Source organism: Sus scrofa, chromosome 1, assembly GCF_054392235.1.
Source record: "Sus scrofa isolate SSC_HxYL_T2T_F1_AM1 chromosome 1, Sscrofa_HxYL_maternal_Yorkshire_Landrace_v2.0, whole genome shotgun sequence".
NCBI classification, from domain to species: Eukaryota; Metazoa; Chordata; class Mammalia; order Artiodactyla; family Suidae; genus Sus; species Sus scrofa.
The window spans coordinates 144347584-144369322 of record NC_139383.1 but is presented as its reverse complement, the minus strand read 5'-3'; the positions used below and the strand labels follow the sequence as shown (position 1 = coordinate 144369322).

Here is a 21739-nt window from a genome sequence, read left to right as displayed (position 1 = left end):
TCTCTTCATTTGAATAATTTAGGGAATATTCTGTTGTGTACTAAAAACCAAACTCATGCAATGAAATACTAATGGGTAAACCAGAGATTTATAGAAACTAAGCCAAATTATTATTTGATAAGTATTTACTTATTTTTAAACATAGCAATAATTTTTGAGGACAAAAACCTTAGCGGTTGTCTTCATCAACTCTTCTTTTTAATTCTACGGACTACACCTGGAAATGGAGGAGACTTGGTATAAAGGACAGACATGAACAAGTGTGTGGGAAGAGGAAGTGATGGGCATCAAAGCAAACTCGTGCCCATTTCATATTTCCCTTCAGTGCTAGTTTTGGTCTTGATCTGGAGTTACTGATTTTAGAAGACACTGAGGGAGAAAATTAGGAAAATTAGAAAATAACTACCTGATACTCTGTGGATGCTGTGCTAGGTAATGCACAAAAGCAGATGATTCTATTCGATGAAGCAACACATACTCCCTTACATGTCTGTTTTATGCAATTTCTAGGATTCATATTTTCTGTGCTGTTAATCACTTAGCATTAGGTAACTCAGAAGCTCCATAACTTTTCCAAAGAGACCTATTTTAGATTGTTATATAACCTTGTCATGAGTTTGATGCTTGTGGCAGCATGAGGACCTGGTGGCAGTTTTTTCTATTTGCATTTATCTACATCCTTCACTCTGTGACAACTTCCTGAACTTGGGAAACCTCTCTAGTGACTCAGACTATGATTAGCAAAAGGCCCAGGGTCTGGGTTCTGGTCCTGCCACTGAGAAAGGTCACTTCAATCAGAGACCATCTGAGAAGCCTAGACTCTCCTGACAGTAGTAGTGCAGACCCCCAAGAAATACTGGAATAAGACTCTACCTTCTGGAATCTTCTGCATATAGTGTAAATCCCTGCTCAAGATTTCTCTGATAAAACCTGAAGCTCTGAGGGTACCTCAGGCTCAAGAAACCTCTCAGGCTGTCTCTGGACTCAGACTGTCGCCCTGGAAGCAAAAGTTGTCCTTAGGTGACTGAATAAAATGTACTCATGCATCCTCTTATCCCTGCTTTGCTTCAAAGTGGGACTGGACAAGCTGTCCTTGCTTCAATCTCTCTGGTGGCTCTAGTGTGTGTATTTCTTTCCCCGTAATCAGCCAGATTTTGATCAAATCTGAAAACCCTACATAATGTATGCCAAGCACATTTGGATTCATTTGCATATAAATCATCACAGATGACGCTTTATAAAGATTTCTAAGATGCCTCTTAATAAGCATTTTCAAACCTCTTTTATTTTTCTGTAAACACTCTCTTTAATCTCAAGCTCTGGAAGGTTTGAATTTGGTTCGAAATGGCAAACCCAGGAATTTTGAGCAGATTCTGACAGGCCTGAGTTCTCCCAGTCCTACTTTTCATCCATCAGCAATTGACTCAGAATCCCTCGGCCAGACGGATGAAGAGTCCCAGCTGTCAACTCACGTCTCCCACTGGTACTTTATACTCATTGGCTTTAAAAACAAGAGTGTTTTCATGTTTTAAATGCTCATTTACAAACTGTTTCTAATCTCTTGAGTCTCCGCAATGTTCCCACTGAGGGCTCCATGCTCCCAGGGGAATTTTCCCTGGTTTAGGAATAAATGGGAAGAAGGAGGGGTGGGAAGAACAAGCCTCTTCTGATAAGCTGTCCCAGATGACAAGCCCTTCCCCTCAGACCCATCCGCTTAGATCAGTGAACATTTCACAGGCTTAATGGTTATCTTCAAGAGAAGACCAGGCCCTTACGTAACCAAACATACAAAGAGGTATGCAACATAAAAAATGTTTCCCACAGATTTCAAGTAGGAAAAAATGTGAGTTTCCTATCTTATGCAACCCCAGAGAAATACCCTTCTCTCATTCAACTGTTCTTTAAACCACTCATTCATCTTATTGTTTCCTTACAATTAAAAAAAAAAATTCCGCCAACTCAGGCAGTGTCATTTCTCCTGTATAGTTTTCTGTATGTGTATATCCCATACATATAAACCCAGAAAAACAAATGTGCAATTTGGAAATTTGCTCTTTAGTGACATTTATTTTAGGACCTTCTGTGAATATTTGAATTCAAACAAATATGAAATTTCAGTTTTTGTAGGATCACTGTTACATGGACCTTCTATGATATATATTGTCAAGCTCTTTGGCACGTGGTCCACAAATATATATTGAATGAATAGATGCAACAATTAAAACATATCATTTTCTGATTTTAAAGTACATTTTAAATACTAGCAGAAGCGTGTTCTGTTTAGGTCTCTGAACAGGCTATAATAAGAGTAATAATAATCATTATATCTGTAAAATAAATATAAATTATTAATCATTAATAATTATTATGTAACTATTACTTTATGATCCACAAAGTTCTTACATGTACAGTCTGTTTTTACATGTGGTTTCATTTTTCACTTGAGATATTGTTTCAATTTGTTTGCAAGCTATATTAGTCTTAATGTTAAAGTCATCTCTTATTACCACGTCCATTTTGTTATTGTGGAATTATTTTTCCTCCCACCTCTGCTTCCAAAATGTAGAAGAAAGTTGACTCAGTTCATTAATTTACTACACTTTCTGGTATATGATAACATTCATATGAAATGTCTTCTCTCTTTTCAGCTGTAGTATATTGGTTAGAATACAGATCACGATGCTGTAAATATACTCAACAATAGAGTGGAACAGGGAGTTAGGAGCCTATTTTCCTCTCACATTAAGTTTGGAGATGAGCAGTCCAGAGCTGGAGGGTTCCCTGTCTCCATAGGAAATGTAGTGCTCAGGCTGCTGGATTCACTCTGCCATGGACAGGATGTGGCTTCCATCTCTGGCCCTAGGTAGCTGTTCCATCTCTTGACATTTTCCAGCCAAGAGAAACAGAGAAATGTACCTGGGATAGTGTTCAAAGTCAAAACTTCAAAGGCCACTTCTTTTTTTTAATGTAATTTTTATTTTATATTGGAATATAGTTGATTTGCAATGTTGTGTTAGTTTCAAGTGTTCAGCAAAGTGATTAAGTTTTATATATATATATATATTTATATATATATATCTCCATTCTTCATCAGATTCTTTTCCCATATAGTTATTACAGAATATTGAGTAGAGTTCCCCTGTGATAAAGTAGGTTCTTGTTGACTATCTGTTTTTTATATAGTCATATGTTTATGTTAATTCCAAGCTCTTAACTTATCCCTTCCCTCCACTTTTCCCCTTTGGTAATCATAAGTTTGTTTTTGAAGTCCATGTGTCTGTTTTTGTTTTGAAAATGAGTTTGCTTTTATCATTTTTTAGTTTTCCACATATAAGTAATACCATATGATATTTGCCTTTCTCTGTATGACTTACTTCACTTAATATGATAATCTCTAGTCCCATCCATGTTGCTGCAAATGGCATTATTTCATTCTCTTTTTAATGGCTGAGTAATATTCCATTGTACATATGGACCATATTGTTTATTCATTCTGTTGTCAATGGACTTTTAGGTTGCTTCCATGTATTGGCTCCCATAAGCAGTGAGGCAATGAATGTTGGGTGCATGCATCTTTTTGAGTTACGGTTTTCCCTGATGTATGCCCAAGAGTGAGATTGCTGGATCATATGGTAGTTCTAATTTAGTCTTTTAGGGAAACTCCATACTGTTCTCCATAGTAGTTGTAACAGTTTACATTCCCACCAACAGTGTAGGAGCGTTCCCTTTTCTCCATACCCTCTCCTGCATTTATTGTCTCTAGACTTTTTGATAATGGACATTCTGACAAGGGTGAGGTGATATCCCATTGTAGTTTTGATTTGCATTTCTCTAATAATGAGTGATGTTGAACATCTTTTCTTGCGCTTTTTGGCCATCCATTAAGGTTTTATATATATAGTATCATGTTATCATCATGTAAGGACAGTTTTACCTCTTCTCTTCCAATTTGGATACCTTTTCTTTCTCTTGAATGATTGCTGTGTCCAGGACTTGCAATATTATGTTGAATAGAAGTGGTAAATGTGGGTATCCTTGTCTTGCTCCAGATTTTAGCAGGAATTCTTTTAGCTTTTCACCATTGAGTATTATATTGGCTGTGGGTTTGTCATAGCTTTTATTATATTGAAATATGGCCCTCTATACCCACTTTGAGTTTTTATCATGAATGGTTGTTGAATTTTGTCACATGCTTTTTCTGCATTGTGAGATGATCATGCAGTTTTGTCTTTTGTTTATGTGGAGTATCACATTAATTCGCATATGTTGAACCATCCTTGTGAACTTGAGGTGAGTCCCATTTGGCTTGTGGTATGTGATCTTTTTTACGTGTTATTAGATTTGGCTAACACTTTGTTGATAATTTTTGCATCTATATCCATGAACAGTATTGGACTGTTTTTGTTTTTTGGGTTTTTTTTTTTTTTTTTGGTGGTGTCTTTTTTTTGCTATCAGGATGATGGTGGCTTCATAGAACTCATTGGGAGTATTCCCACCTCTTTAGTTTTCTGGAAGAGTTTGAGAAGAATGGAAGTAAGTTCTTCACATGTTTAGTGGAATTCAAGCTTGAAGCCATCTATACCTGTACTTTTATTTGTAGGGAGTTTTTTAAATTACAGATTCTATTTCATGCCTAGTAATCAGTCTTTTCAAGTTATCTATTTCTTCTTGATTCAATTTTTGTGAGCTGTATGTTTCTAGAAACTTGTCAGTTTATTCTAGGTTATCAAATTGGCTGGCATATAATTGTTCATAGTATCCTCTTGTGTTTTTTTTGTATTTGTGTGATGTCAGTTGTTATGTCTTCTTTTTTATTTCTTATTTTGTTTTCGGGTTCTCTCTCTTTGCTCTTTGGTGAGCCTGACCAGAGGTTTGCCAATCTTTTCTAACAGTTCTATTGTATCATTTAGGATCTCTGTTGCCTTATTAATTTTCTGTCTAGAAGATCTATTGATGTAAGTGGGGTGTTAAAGTCTCCTGCTATTATTGTATTCCCAACAATTTCTCCCTTTATGTCTGTTAGTATTTGTTTTATGTATTTGGGTACCCCTGGTGTATACATGTTGATGAATATAATATCCTCTTGTATCAATCTTTTTATCATTATATAGAATCTTTCTTTATGGCCTTTGGTTTGAAGTCTATTTTGTCTGATATGAGTATTGTGACCCCCACTTTCTTGTCATTTTCATTTGCAATAAATATCTTTTTCCATCCCATTTTCTTTTTTTTTTTTCTTCCTTTTCTTGTCTTTTTAGGTTCGCACTCATGGCATATGGAGGTTCCCAGGCTAGAGGTCTAATCTGAGCTACAGCTGCCAGCCTATGCCAGAGCCACAGCAACACCAGATCCGAGCCATCTCTGTGACCTACACCACAGCTCATGGCAATGCCAGATCCTTAACCCACTGAGTGAGGCCAGGGATTGAACCCACAACCTCATGGTTTCTAGTCAGATTCATTTCTGCTATGCCACAAATGGGAACTCCTCTATCCCATTTTCAATCTGTGTGTATTTTGCCCTAAATCGGGTCACTTATAGGCAGCATATTGTAGGCTCTTATTTTTTTTTTAATCCAATCTTCTGCTCTGTATCCTGTGACTAGAGCATTTATTCTATCTTCATTTAAGGTAATTATTGATATGTGTATATTTATTTCCATTTAAACATAATTTTCCTCTTGATTTTACATTCGTTATTTGTCCCTTTCTTTTTGGCTTTCCTTTTGTAGTTTGATGATTTTCTTTTGTATTATTCCAACAGTAGAATATTTGTTTCACCCAGTTCCATGAAGCTCTCACACTCAAGCCCTGCTGGGCTTATGTTCTCTTCTTTTTTGTTTTGGTGAACTTATTGTATGTGTTGATGTATAGTTACCCTGTTTTTTACCTTTACTCTCATAACCCTGAATTCTTTTTCAGGTAGATTGCCTGTCTTCACTTCACTTATTTGTTCTTCTGGAGTTTTATCTTGCCTCTTCATCTGGAACATATTTCTTTGCCATCTCATTTTGTTTATCTTAATGTGTTTCTAGGCTCCTTTCCACAGCCTTCAGGATTGTAGTCCTACTTGATTCTGTTGTCTCCCCCCTTGATGGGTGAGGTTGGTCCAGAGACTTGTACAGGTTTCTTGGTAGGAGAGAACAGTGCCTTCCCAATCATGGGTGGAGTTGTGTCTTGTTCCTCTAGTGGGCAGAGCCATGTCCAGGGGCATGTTTAGAGGTTTCTGTAGGCTCAGGATGACTTTAGTCAGTCTGGCTGCTGATAGGGTGGGATATTCCCCACTCTGTTCATTGTTTTGCTTGAGGTATCCCTGGAGCCTGCAGGTTGTTGTGTAGGGCCAGGTCTTAGTGCTGAAACGGTGATCTCCAGGGAAACTCACACTGTTTTATATATCCTAGGGCCTCTACCATCAGTGTCCTTGCTCCTACAGTGAAATATAGCCAACCCCTACCTCTTCAATAGACCCTCCGACACCTGCAGGTAGGTCTAGCTCACTGCTTTGATCTGGGCCCCAGTGCATATGAGAAATTATGTGCACCTTCCAACAGTAGATTATCTGTTTCACGAAGTCCTGTGAAGCTCCCACACTCAAGTCCTGCTGGCTTTCAAAGCCAAATGCTCTGGAGGCTCTTAATCCAAAGCTGGACCCCCAGGTGAGCCTGACATGGGGCTTAGAACTCTCACTCCTGTGGGAGAACCTCTGCAATATAATTATTTTCCAGTCTGTGGTTCACCCTCTAGGCAGGTATGGAATTTCATTATATCACAAAAGCATACCTCCTACCATCTTGTCATGGTTTCTCCTTTGTTTTTGGAGGTTGTATATCTTTTTTGGTAGGTTCCACCTGTTGATGGTTGTTCAGAAGTTAGTTGTCCTTTCCCCTCAAAAGGCCATTCTCTTCAAAGCTACTGTAAGAATTTATGTCATCATAAGGAAGGCCAGGAAATACAGTGTCTAGATGACTTGCCACATGCTCTGCTGAGAGTAGGGGTGATGGAAAGTTTCTGTAAAGTTTATAAAAATAAGGAACAAATGGATAATGGAAGAAAATTAGAAGTGTCTGCCACAGTTTGGTCAAACTCTGTACCTGAGGTATGTTTTCTCATCTGGGAGTCAGTATGTGCAGAGGAGGCATCTAAAAAAATATTCTAAGAGGAAGCCAAGGGCAAGAGTTTTGTCCCATATCATTTCTTCCATTGTTGAAGAAAACTTACAGGGCTAAGGATAACATGGGGTAGGCCACTGGCACATCTTTTTGTTCCGCCCCTTTCCTCTCTCAGGAAAGAGAAAGCTAAAATTTTTCAACATGAAACAACATTGTTCACCTAAAGTCTATTCAGAAAGAGCAGTGCAGTGTTAGTTGGATACAACCCTCCAGGGTCTCCAGACAAGGCAATACTAGGAGGCAGTTCCAATGGTAACACTTGCCTCAGTGGTGCACTGGCAGTATAGGCGGCCTCAGGATTAGATTGTTGGACTGGAGTTGGTATTAACAGGCATGGGGACACATGGGAAGTGTGGAGGTCTTACCTCAGCAGAGGACATTAGTAGAAAGCAACTCAATAGAAGGCACAATTGGCAGTGACAAGTCACTATAAGCCCAGCCCTAATTCCCAGAACCACCATGTTGGAAGATGGTTGATTGGAAGGAGTTACCCGGAAAGAAATTTGACCCTCAGCTATAAATCAGAGTGCAAAGTTAGTGCGATGTCATCGGAAAAGTCCAACTTTTTTAAGTTTAAACAAATTTTTATTGAAGTATGGTTGATTTATACCATTGTGTTAATTTCTGCTATGCAGCAAAGTGACTCAGTTATGCATATACATTTTTCATATTCTTTTCCATTATGGCTTATCACAGGATATTAAATATTGTTCCCTGTGCTCTGCAGTGTATACATCCTATCTATCTATCTATCTATCTATCTATCTATCTATACTAATTTGCATCTGCTAATCCCAAATTCCCAGTCCTTCCCTTCCCCACCCCCTTCCCCTTGGCAACCACAAGTCTGTTCTCTATGTCTATGTTTTTATACTCTAAAAACAGTAAAACAAATATACCCCTCTGTCTACCTACCCCAATGCTAACATGTAGTATAGCTTCTGCTTACTTTCTTCCTAGGTGTTAGTTTTACAAATCTGTAGTAATTGGGTACACAAAAATTTAAAACAGCATTTATTCAAATTGCTATTTTCATTATTTAACAGACAAAGTAAAAAATAATGCAAAGGATAAATACATTTCTGAAATTCATTTACCAGCAGTTTTTCTATAAATTACAAATATAGAACTCAGAATTGTTTCCAACATTTTTATAGAAGACAAATGAGACAAAAGCTGTTTCTCCTCTTCATATAAAAAGTCCATCAATTTTTATCTCTCAGTACACAGTAACCTTTTTTTTCAAAGTGACAAAAGATGCATCTTTATGTAAATGCTTTGAACTGCATGTAGTACAGAGAGTCAAATTAAAATTCATTCCATGCTTTCTGAAAGTACAATATTCTACCAGATGAGTTTGGGTGGAAGCAAAATGGTTCCACCCAAACCATTACAAATGGTTACATTTTGATTTTCCATCGACTTGATGTTTATATTGGGTATTCAATTGTTTTAAAGCATGACTAAAGAGTGTAAAAATGTTGTAGGAATCCATGGATCCAGAAGAATTCTCTGCTTGACTGAATTCACTGAACTACATCTATATGTATTTTCTAGACCTATTACTTTTTCTAAGCCTTGAGTGTTTGGGGATTGCAGTGATTGAGGAAAGTGGTCATTGTAAATGACAATTTTCTATTTAAAAACCTTTCAGTCAGGAAGTTCCTTTCTCTTTTAGAGGTGCAATACTCCTCAAAAATTTCAAAAGAAAGAAGAAAACATGATTTTTTCATAGGGCAATGAGATGTCTCAGGGATATATTAGTTGACTTTTATGTTTTTATTTCTCTCCTTAAAGCCAAGGAAGCGTTCTAAATCTTGACAGTACACAGGGTGGGGGAGAAAGTAAGCTTAGCAATGTGGGATAGATTCTTAGAAGTAATTGGTTTTACTTAGTGTCTAACTGAGGGAAAATACTGCAGGAGACTCAAGTTAATTGCCATTTTTTATTATTTTTTTATTTAGTATCGGCTTTACCCTTAAAATGTTTAGCCTCTTTCACTTGCCATGTCCTCCCTGGAAAATGTTGAACACACTGATCATGAAGTCAGCCTTGTCTAAGAAAGACTAAGTATTAGATTTTTCAGTTTTCTCTCTCCTCCACCTCCTCCTAAGACTCTGAGGTTCTCACATTATAATTTCAAAATTTCTCCCTTTTTCCCTTTTTTGTGCTGGCAAAACCTGCTTTTCACTTGTATTAAAACTGTCAAAACTGCCCAAAGGGAAAAAGTATATGTTTTCCCATTGGTACTGAAAAGAGTGAAGAAGCATATTTTGGCAGTTTCAGTGTAGGTGTGAAATTTTCACACAGCTCTACTAGGGAGGTACACAAGTCTGGCCCTGTTGGAGCATCTGATATTTCATGGATGGCAATTTCTTTAAAAGGTATGGCCTAGGGCTAAATTAAAAGATGGGGATTTAGACTAGAAATGATAGCATTCGGTTGAAACAATTGTCAATTATGTGAAAGATGCTGTTGCATATTTAGAAAACAAATGGTGCCCCTTCAAATTTCCCCTATGGCAAGTTTTATTGCAAAATAAAGATTTGGAGTTATACATTAAAAATGTAGTTTAGCCTATAGAACCCACACCATAACAATGCAAAATATATTAGACTGGGAGGTATTGATTTTACATGAAAGCATATCAGTTAGTGAAATGCAAAAACCAATAAAGCATCACCATAGCTGGGTAGGAGATCTCTAGACACAATTTACTTCTATACTTAAACCAATTATTGACTTTGCTGCATTTTTTTTTAAGGTATGGCATATATTCTTGGAAGGTTTTTTTTTAATCCAATCAAATCATTACCTCAATTTTGTGTCCCATATTAAACAACAGTCATATTAGAGTTGACTTTTTTTTTTTTTTTTCTTTTTAGGGTCATGGCATATGGAGGTTCCCAGGCTAGGGGTCTAATCAGAGCTACAGCCGCTGGCCTAAGCCACAGCCACAGCAATGCTAGATGGGAGCCGCGTCTGTGACCTACACCACAGCCCACGGCAACTCTGGATCCTTAACCCGCTGAACAAGGCCAGGGATCGAACCTGCAACCTCATGGTTCCTGGTCAGATTCGTTTCCTCTGTGCCATGATGGGAACTCCAGAGTTGACACATTTTGATGCCTATCATGAAAGTGCCCAAGCTGGGCTAAATTATCTGGAATTTTTTTTTCCCCAAAGATTTGGCTGCCCAAACATGAATACAAATACTGATTTTTATTTGACACACAATTTATAGTCTGGTCCGTTGATGATTTTACCTCACAATTTGTTTAACAATGGAAATCTATTGAAGTAAAATGTTTATTGCCCATCCTGATTTCATCACAATTTTAGATTATTATGTGAATGATTGAGCAGACTCACAGAAAAGTGAACTGTAATTTTTAAATCAAATAGGATTCATATTGCCAGTCCTCTATATTTATACATCAAGGATGTCTCAATACAACTGAACCATATTTTGGTGTGTTTAGTACACCTAAACATCCATGACACATACAAGAACTAGTTATTTCTATTCCTAGTAGAAGATATCTAAGAAATGCTTAGGATTTACTTAATCTCTTTTCAGTTCTTCCATATTAGATGATATTAAACCTTTTTCTCTATATTCTGTGTATGTGTGTATGTATGTGTGTATATATATATATATATCTTATAGATTCAGTGTTTGAAATATGGGAAATGTTCTCTAATGGAGGAATCTTTCAGTCTTTACTTGAATTTTTCAGGAAAAACAAGTATATTTTGCAACTATTCAAATTTTAGAAGTGGATTCTTATGATAAAATGAAATTCTTTTCCCTATGATTTTCACTTGTTAATTTTTTTCCTTGGCCTTCATTTCTTTAGGCTTAAAGCCGTTGCTTTCTTTAGTCCGTTGGCCTCAGGTCTGTAATCTCTTAGATAGGACATTTGCTAACTTTTTTCTCACCATTTTGAGTTTCATCTCAACCTTCATGTTTCCACCTTAGTAGTTTCTTTCATTTACCAACTTCTCTGTTATTAGATGCTGTTTAATGGAATTTAACACACCTATTCTGATCAATAAACCAGAGAAAATTATGGTTCAGAATTTTGACATTTCCATGAATTGTAATTTGGGTTCCCAGAATACAGTGTAGATCCTCCTGTCATTGTGCATCTCAGGATTCCCCCCACACAACCATCCAACCAACAGCTTAAGAATCAGGTGGGAAATTTCTCAAATGCTCCAAATAGCTGCACATCACTACAGATTATGACTGCTTGGATTTAGGGAACTTTTTTTGGCTGGGGAAAAATTCGAATGGGGTAGATTAATCTATGTAAACCACATAGCTCAGCTGAAATTGCTGTTCGGCATTCTAAATTGCCAGCACCATCTCCTTTCTGCACAAAAATGCACATTTCTTCCTATAATAAAGATATTTTATAATAGCAATAAGGCAACTCCAGGGTGTGTGGTTATCACGAGATAATCATACCCTAGAGGGATTATGGATACTTGGCTGTGCCTCATAACACCCCATGTGTGTGTTTATCTCATGATAACCACACTCGCTTTTGTATCTTATTGCCTAATTATCCTCTTCTAATGCAAAAATACTAATTTTTTTCTGAAACAATATGTGCAAGGATGCATTTCTAACAATCACATGAAGACATTGACAAACAATGCTGCTGTTCTTCTCTGTTCACTTCCCATAAGAAAACTGATACACAAGAGCAAAATTCTGAGTGAAAGGTGAACATTCCAGTCCATTTTTGAATGAGCTATTGCTTAAAAGGACTATGTAGAGGCCTCTGTTTTACTCATTAATGCTATAAGATAAATTACCCAGACATTTTTCTCTTTTAGACCTAAGATTTCTCAATTATGATTAAATACTGTATCATGAGCAGGAATTTCAAACCTGAAAAAAATAAAATGACGCTAAGTTCATTTACTTCCAAAAAAGTTAATGGCAGAGATTGATTTTGATTTATTGAATTATCTAATTTAATATGAATATCTGTATGGTGCCTCATCAATCCTCCACATATATTTCAACTGTCAACCTTTCAAGTTAAAAAATATATATTAAATTTCATACCTTACAAATAGTATGATTCATACAAGCCTGTCCATCTTAAATCCTTTTACTAACTTGTATAAAGTGAAATTATTGCCTACATAACTATACCCATTATGTAATATTTATTATTTTTATATTACATTATTATATAACAATTAAAGCCAGTAGTGGTTACATGTACAGATTTCCTATGAATCCGATCTCAGGAATGAACATTTTCAAGTTTTATTTTCTAAAGTTTTATTTGTGGATCTTCGAATAATTTTAAGACTCTGACAAAGCCATTAAGGACTCTTGTATTTCAGTACTTCAGTTAAATTTAAATTATTCTGAGCAAAAAGAAAATCTAGATTTTGAGGACTTTTACAGTAAAAGTAATGGTATATTATTTTTTTAACTCAGTGAATTTTATTACATTTATTGTTGTACAACCATCATCACAACCCAATTTTATAGCATTTCCATCCCAAACCCCTAGCCCATTCCCCTAATACCCCAAACCATCTCCTTTGGAAACCACACATTTTTCAAAGTCTGTGAGTCAGTATCTGTTCTGCAGAGAAGTTCATTGTATCCTTTCTTTAGATTACACAATAAATGTTAGCATCTGACATTGGTATCTCACTGTCTGACTGACTTCACTTACTGTGATAATTTCTAGGTCCATCCATGTTGCTGCAAATGCCATTATTTCTTTCCTTTTTATGGCTGAGTAATATTCCATTGTGTATACATATCACATATACTTTATCCACTCCTCTGTTAATGGACATTTAGGTTGCTTCCATGTCTTAGCTACTGTATACAGTGCTGCAATGAACATTGGAGTGCATGTATCTTTTCAAGTCATGGTTTTCTCTGAATAGATGCCCAGGAGTGGGATTGCTGGATCAAATGATAATTCTATTTTTAGTTTTTTGAGGAATCTCCATACTGTTTTCCATAGTGGTTGCACCAATTTACATTTGCACCAACAGTATAATAGGATTCTCTTTTCTCCACACCCTCTCCAGAATTTATTGTTTGTAGACTTTTTGGTAATGGTGTAAGGTAGTACCTCATAATAGTTTCAATTTGCATTTCTCTAATAATGAGTGACGTTGAACATCTTTTCATGTGTTTTTTGGCCATCTGTATGTCTTTGGAGAATTGTCTGTTTATATCTTCTCCCCATTTTTTGATGGGGTTGTTTGGGGTTTTTTTGGTATTGAGCTGCAGAAGGTGTTTGTAAATTTTGGAGATTAATTCCTTGTCAGTCGTTTCATTTGCAAATATTTTCTCCCATTCTGTGGGTTGTCTTTTTTGTTTTGTTTGGGGTTTACTTTCTTTAATTATGTCCTATTTGTTTATTTTCATTTTTATTGTCATTATTCTAAGAGGTGGATCTGACAAGATATTGCTGTCAGAGGGTTTGGCCTATGTCTTCATCTAAGAGTTTTATAGTATCTGGTCTTATATCTAGTTCTTTAATCAATTTTGAGTTTATTTTTGTAGATGGCATTAGGAAGTGTTCTAATTTCATTTTTTTACATGTAGCTCTCCGCTTTTCCCATAGCCACTTATTGAAAGGACTGTCTTTTCTCCATTGTGTATTCTTGCCTCCTTTGTCTTAGTTAACTGTAGGTGCATGGGTTTAATTCTAGGCAAGTAACAGTATATTCTTAAAAGTTATTTCATTCATGTATGTGTGTGAGTTCATGTGTGTGTGTATATATACATACTACCTATATTTTTTAATAAATACTCTTTCAGTACTTGTTTCCATAGACCATAACCATTGTTCTCAAGGCTGCTCCTTATATTTTCTTAACCTTATAAATTCAGTTTTCCTCTTCCTGCTTCTGACTTCATAAATATCACTGGGTCAAATTTGCTTCAGTTCATTAAACCTATTCTTTCTGAACTGTCTGGTTGTGGACTGCAAGACTAGCTGTTGATATGTCCTTGGAGTCCTGGTCCAAAGGTGCATGCTTGAACTTTGATTTTAGAGACTTGATACTCATCTGCATTTACTGCACAAAATCTGAATCCATAAATAACAGGTAAATATAGAAACAAATGTTCATAACTTGAGGGCAGCATTAGAGTGTTGTTAGGACTAAAAGGTGAAAAGATACTTTAGAAGTTATTACTGTATTAATAGAGGAAAAATGCAATGTTTATTTACCTCTCAATTTTCCACTGGCAGGTAATTAATGGGAAATACTATTTTACTGTTTTTAGATACAGGCAATTTTCTTAGAACTGAAAGGCATCTTTGCAATCACCTCTTTATATAACCAAGAAAATTTAACAATACAATTTATTCTATTTACTTTCACTAAAAGCCAAAAGGAAGATCTTTTAAATTAGTATAAATAATTACCTGTACCAGAAATGGTGTGAACTTGAAATTAAGCAAACTTAGCCAAAGCAAGCCTTTTTAGATTAGTTCTGGGCATTATTCTATCTTTCTTTAGCATGCAGTTGGGGAACCATAGAGTAAAATAGTTTAAATAGGTGAAAATATTGGGCAGAATTTCAAATTTTTGAATGCCCTATATTTTCATTTGACTTTGTGAATAAAATCTGCCAACATGTAGTTGAAGAAGATTCATATATTTTACTAGATATTAAGCAGTTATTATGAAGGGCTTTACTACTAGAAACTAAATAGACTCTGGATACACTAGCATAATGATACTTTAATGCATTACTGAAATATGCAAGAAAGCAAAACTTTCCCAGAACTAATGAATACATAAGAAAAACATCAGTGAACTGAACGTAGAGTAAGAGTGGCAAGATAAAATCAAATAGAAAAATAAATGCTGCCTTTGGGGTAAATGCTAATACTAGTACTGGAGTAAGGAAAGGCAACTATAACTTGGGCCCATGATTTTTTTGTGTGACAATCCAATTAATAAGAAATTAATAACAAAAAGATATATTTTTAAAAACATAATTTAGAAACTAAAAATATAGTTCACAATACCTTATGGTATAAAGAAGAAAATAGAATGAAATTGGAGACAAAAACTTAAAACTGAATGTAATTTAAAAACTATACCATGTTTGTAGAATGAAGCAAAAGTGATAATTTAAAGGATATTATAGTCCTAAATTATTACATTAAAAATGCTGAAAAATAACAAACTAAGCATCTAACATAATAAACCAGGAAAAGAACAATAAAATTAAATATGGTAGGTAGACCTCAAGCAATAGAAAACTAGAAATAGTATAAAATGAAAAAGAAAAAAAAATGAAAGAGAAAGTACTTATGAAGAAATTGTCCTTTGAAGAGGGTCCCAAGTAAAATTGATTTAAAAAAAGAAAAATTTAGATGATGCATAAAAAATATTAATAAGTGGGAAATACATGTATACAGGTTAGATTTAAATATTACTTGAGTTGTGAATCTCTTAATGACAAAAAATTTGAAAATTAGAAGACAACACATTTCTAGAAAAATGTAACTTATTACAGATGACTTGAAAAACATTAAAAAACTGTTTATTCTGTATTCATTAAAGTATTTGCAAACCAGAACCAGATGGTTTTACTGGAAAATTTTACCAATCATTCAAGGAACATACCATTTCAATCTTACATAAGCTCTTCCAGAGGACATAAAAATAGAGAGAACTATAAGTCATTAATATAAGACTGGTGTAACTCTAAAATCTCAAGATGTTCAAGGTAGGAAAATCAGAAGCCCATTTCATTCACGAATTTATATGAAAAATTCCTCAAAACATAGCAAAAAATGTATGATTACATTTATTATAGAAATTTAAGTGTGATTTAATGCTAGTAAATATACAACTATAATGTACCATATAGGCAGATTAAAGGAGAAAAATGATTTTCTTAATAAAAGCACTTTATAAAATTCAATATTAACATATTTTAATAAAATCTTTTAGCAGACTAGGCAAACAACATCTTAGTGGTGAAATATTAGAATTGCAACTTATGAGGATGGATGTTACGAACACCAATTGTTATAATTATCGTCCTAGAGTTCTCAGCCCACACAATAAAAGAAAAAAAAAAAAGGTTTGAAAAGGAAAAAACAAAACAGTTGATAAATAATTGATTAAAAAGCTTCTCAATATAGACAACTACAGAATAAATACAAAGCAATTTTTGGAAGATTAGATAGGTTGCTAGATCATTATATAAAAATCCATCACATTTGTACATAGCAGCAAAAAATAAAGTGGTTACAAAGTACAATACCAAAAACAAACATAATAACTAAAAATCTAAACATGTAAGATATGGGAGTGCCCAGAATGGCTCAGTGGTTAACAAACCCCACTAGTAACCATGAGGTTGTGGGTTCGATCCCTGGCCTCACTGAGTGGGTTAAGGATCCGGTGTTGCTGTGAGCTGTGGTATAGGTCACAGACGAGGCTCAGATCTGGCATTGTTGTGGCTGTGGCGTAGGCCAGTGGCTGTGGCATAGGCCAGCAGCTGTAGCTCCAATTCAACCCCTAGCCTGGGAACCTCCATATGCTGCGGATGCAGCCCTGAAAAGACAAAAGACAAAAAAATTAAAAAAATAAAAATGCAAGACATGAAAAATAAATACAGAAAGATAAATAGTAATACTATATTTATGGTTTAAAAAAACTCAAAAATTACTAAAATGTTTCAGTGTGATTTTTTTCTTGTTTTTTTTAGGGCCATATCCACGGTCCTAAAGCATATGAAGTTCCCAAGCTAGGGGTCAAATCAGAGCTGTAGCTGCTGTCTTACACCACAGCCATAGCAACGTGGGATCTGAGCTACACCACAGGTCATGGCAACACCAGATCCTAAACCCACTGAGCAAAGCCAGGGATCAAACCCACATCCTCATGGATACGCACCAGGTTTGTTACTGCTGAGCCATGATGGGAACTCCCTCAGTGTGATTTTTTTTTTTATCATAACCCTAACAGGAATTTTTTTTATAGGGAACTGACAAACAGGTCCTAAAATGTATAGGAAAGAACTACGACTAGAGAAAGAGAAACTGCTTCTAGTAGTTGGTAGGTACTAGTGCAGGAATAGACAAATATAAGAAGAAAAAAATGACCATAAACAGATACATCATCTATGAAAGCTTGACATACAATAAAGGTGGTGCTATATATCATGGGAAAATGAGAAACTGGATTAAATGGTGCTATGACTATTGTTAATCCATGTAGAAATATCAAAATATAGCCTTACATCATAAGATATAAGAAAATAAGCTCCAAATAGATTAGAAACTTTCAGGATCAATTTTAGGAGACTAACTTTAAAAGTCAATTGCAAAGGTTTTCTTTGGTAAGACAGACAGACATACACACGTTAGCTAAAGTTTGTATAAATTATCACAACATTATAAAGCAACTATACTTCAATAAAACTTTTTAAAAAACAATAAATTTTAATAAATACAATTACTTTATAATATTAAACATATTAAAATAAAACATAGATAAACCACAAACTGGGAGACTATGTAATCAACAAGGATTCATATCAAAACAGCTACTACAAATTAATAAAATACCCAATAGAATAATGATGTTAAAACTCACCACAATGAGGAATTTTAAAAGGAAAATGAAGTTTGGGGGCCTATTCAGTTTCAAGATCATGTTAGAAGTTGTGGGCCAATCTGACCAATAGACAGGAAATTGTTGTGGAGATGAAGAGTGTGGGAGGGAACGTTTGTTTAGCTTGGTGACCTGGGGAGGCGAGAGTGTCAGGGTGCTGAATGAGTGTTAAACCATTCTTCCTATTTCAATCTTGTCCTGCACCTGGCTCAGAGCTCTGTTGCTTCTCCCGCCCTCAAACCCCTACACTCCCAAACCTTTTCTGTAGCATTATCTCTCACTAGCCTTGCCTTCCCTCATCCCTTGTTTATAATTCATTACTTGTGGATAATAAGAATTCAACTTTACTTTTTTTTATATATAATGTGCATCATTCTCAGATGCTGTCTTTTTCTCTCCCATTAGCTCTGTCCCTGTGAGTTTGCAATGTTTTTATTTTTGTCCTTTGTTGTTGATTTGATGAAGGGTAAAGATAAATTCTTAAGTCCAATAGGCCATAATTTACTTGAAATCCTCTACTTGAAAGTTATGTCTGAATTATTGCCATCCCTGTCAGCCGAGGTCTGTAAGTTCTCTTGGTCCCAACTGTGTGCTATTACTGTGTATATTCTTTGAGGGTGAGTTTTGGCTCTAGCACTTACTAGTTATGTTAGGCAGGATAAACTATTTAATCTCTTAGCTGACATTTTCTTATCTGCAGAATGAGGCTTTATTGTGTACCTCAGAAAAATATTTTAAGAATTAACAATGTAAGTAAGGAGTTCTTGCTGTGGTGTAGTGGGTTAAGAATCCAGCTGCGGTGACTCCAGGCACTGCTAAGGCATAGGTTTGATCCATGGCCCAGCACAGTGGCTTAAAGGATACATCATTGCCACAGCTGCATCTCAGATTTAGTCCCTGGCCTTGGAACTACTGATATGCAGCAGGTGCTGCCGTAAAAATAATAATGATGATGTAAGTAAAAGTATTGGCTTTGGTAGCACACATGCATTATTTTGCCACTTTCCACCTAGTAAGTTAGTAGTAATACCTACCGTATGAATCCTTGACTGTAATCCAGCTGTATGATTTTCCTGACTTTTCTGGGCTGCTTTCACCTAAGAGAGATTATAGAGAAGACTTCTGTTTTGGCTAGAACATGACTGAGTGATCACTGAGATATTTTCCACTTGAGATTCTGATTGCAGCTTTCTCTAGGTTTTTTTCCTTTGTTTTGAGGGTTTTAACAGGAGCATGTAGCCTGAGAAAAGCTTAAATCAAGTGAAACTGATCACTCATCAATTCTTGAATCCCTCTTGGGGACCCCTCTTCAAATCATACTGAATTTGGTATTGTGGCCTGGACACCCAAGAGTTTGGTGATCTGATCTGACCTCTGTCTTGTCTCCAAAATGCTAAATGTTATATTTTTAATCCCGGCTCACTGCTTTAGTTTTTTTTTTTTTTTTTCCATAGGGGAAAAGAAGAGGAGAGCTTGGCCAAGAAGGTTTGGTCCAGCCTTGAAAGAATATGAAATCTTAGAGAGGAGGCTAGGCTAATAGTGAGAAAATAATGCTGGCATTAATCCACTTAGAATTGCACAGTACTCCCCCCACCACAATGTGGATTGGTTTAACACCCTTTGTTGGTGTTATTTGGCCATTCCGTTCAAATGCTAATGACCAGCTAGTTTAACACCCTTTATTGGTGTTATTCGGACAGTCCCTTCAAATGTGAATGAATAGCTTGCTTTGTTTCCATAGACAGGGGAGCCAAATAACTTCAGGGCCTAGAAGCAAATTATTTCTCTGGTATAGACCCACCCTGAATGATGAATTGGGCTCTATGGTGGCTGTTTCACTGAAGACTGGGATTTCCCTACCCATTGCAAACTAGGCCAAAAAGGAGCTAAACCATTTTCTCCTCATTATCACCTCATTAAGCTCCCCAAGCCAGTGCAGGGCTGGGGTAGAGGCCTGCTACAGGTAGCTTAATGAGTTTCTTATTTATAGGCCCCTGTGCTGTTATGCAAAGTTTGTTATTCCCAGGCCTAGAGTATGGCATTTTCTAAAGGGATTTGAGAAATGCAATTATCAAGCATCTTAGTATGGGCCTTACACAGCTTCTTGGCCATTTGATCGACAATAAATAAATACATTTGTTAGTTTTGTAGAATTCAAAATTATGCTGTGGTGTTTACCCCAATTTTCATCTTTTTTTTTTTTTTTTTTTCCTTCTAGCAACACAGAACATATGCTGATCCAGATGTGGAAGATGCAGATGTTTGCCAGCTTCAGAGTAAACTCCAAATTCATAGCTGTATATGGCATTCTATAGATTCCTCAAATTGATCTTGAGGAGAAAATTGTCCCCTCCCCAAAATGTTATTTAAATATTTTTCCTGCTTTATATGTGACTTGGAGGTCACATTTAATTGAGAAGTGAAAAGCAGTTCCATTTTTAGTTACCACAGAAAGATATTAAAAATTTATATAACTAATATGCAAATAAACGAATCAGTGCTCCCTACTTTGAGTTTTCAAAAAAACCCAACATACTAAACATTGAGTGCTAAACATTTACTAAGCACCAACTATGCACCTGGTATTGAGCAAGTTACTGCCAGGATATAAAAATTAAACACTCAAGTCATTGTCAGAGATTAGGAGAAATTTATCATCTGAAGAAATCCTGGCAGTTGTAACTTAGGGGTATATGGAGACATATATTTATTCAGGTATATGCATATAAATATGTATGTGCATGTATTTCTCCACAAAGATATATACTGAAGGAAATAGAGAATAATTTTAAAGCAACTAAAAACTGACCAGTAGAGAATAGGCCAAATAATAGGTACAGCATCTGTTGTCATATAAAAATAAAGAGACTTCTGTCAGAACAAACACCAGACAAATGGACCAAATTAAAGGAGGAGAGAATTTAGCTGTATTCACACTATAAACAGTTAAGCAGGCACAAATATTTCATATATTTGAATGCCTGTGCTGGATGATATGGAGTATACAGAAATGAATATTTTAAACCTTCTTCTCATCTTGTTTATGAATAAGCAGGGGTAAGGTAGGTACATGAAGACATACAATACTTTACAGAAAATAGCTCACTAAATAAAATACTAAAAGAAGTGCCAAGAGGAATCCTTCCAATTTAAAGAATAAAAGAAAGTGGAATGTAAGTGTTAGAATTTGAGTTTAGATTTCAAAGGATGGAAAGGTTTCAAAAGAGCAGTTGCTTCAATATTTCCATGTGGGACAGACTTATCAATAACATGTGATTGTAAGGAGCTTCAGTGATAAAGCTTTGTCTTAAAGCTGTATCTTCAGTACCAGTTTTCTATTTTCACCTAGGTTAGAAAATGCAGATTATATTTGAGGTGGTTAGCAGGCTAGCAGACATGGATAAAGAAGTGGTTAAATCTCACCCAACTCTTTGCTATTTCTGCACAAAAAGTTATCAGAGTTGTAAGATACAGAATTTAAGATTACAATCAGAAAATACAGATTAATTTTTCTTAGTAAGAACTTGAAGTATAAGACTAGTACATGATACATACTAAAAAATAGATTAAAGAAGAAGAAGATGAGGACTAGAGAAAAGGTGAATCAGTAATGCAGGTTAGGAACTTCAGGCTTTGCTCTATAGGCAGTAGAAAACTTTTTTTTCTCTTCTTTCAATTGTTTTGCTTTCTAAGCAATAGGACAGAATGATCAGATTGTTACTGTAGAAGTGACTTGATGGATAGACTTGCAAAGGGCAAAGATAAGGCACGGATGTCATTTAGGGGCCTATTCCATAGTCCAAGATAACATGAAAAAATGAATTTGTAGATAAAGTAGAAATAAGAAAATTAATTCAAAATTAATTCATCATAGTTTAAACATTAATTTAGTAAATTTAGTTAGAACACTTTCACTGTGAAAGGTTG

The 21739-nt window shown here is 35.5% G+C and overlaps 1 protein-coding gene across 1 annotated transcript in view; it reads left to right on the top strand.

The window, feature by feature from the left end:
• LOC102166428 (uncharacterized) overlaps positions 1-21374 on the top strand; it is a 531894-nt gene extending 510520 nt beyond the window's left edge. The window contains exon 10 of the transcript XR_014814706.1: positions 20031-21374. The gene's annotated coding sequence lies outside the window, so the exon portion shown is untranslated. The remainder of the gene's footprint in view (positions 1-20030) is intronic.
• Positions 21375-21739: the final 365 nt, after the last annotated feature.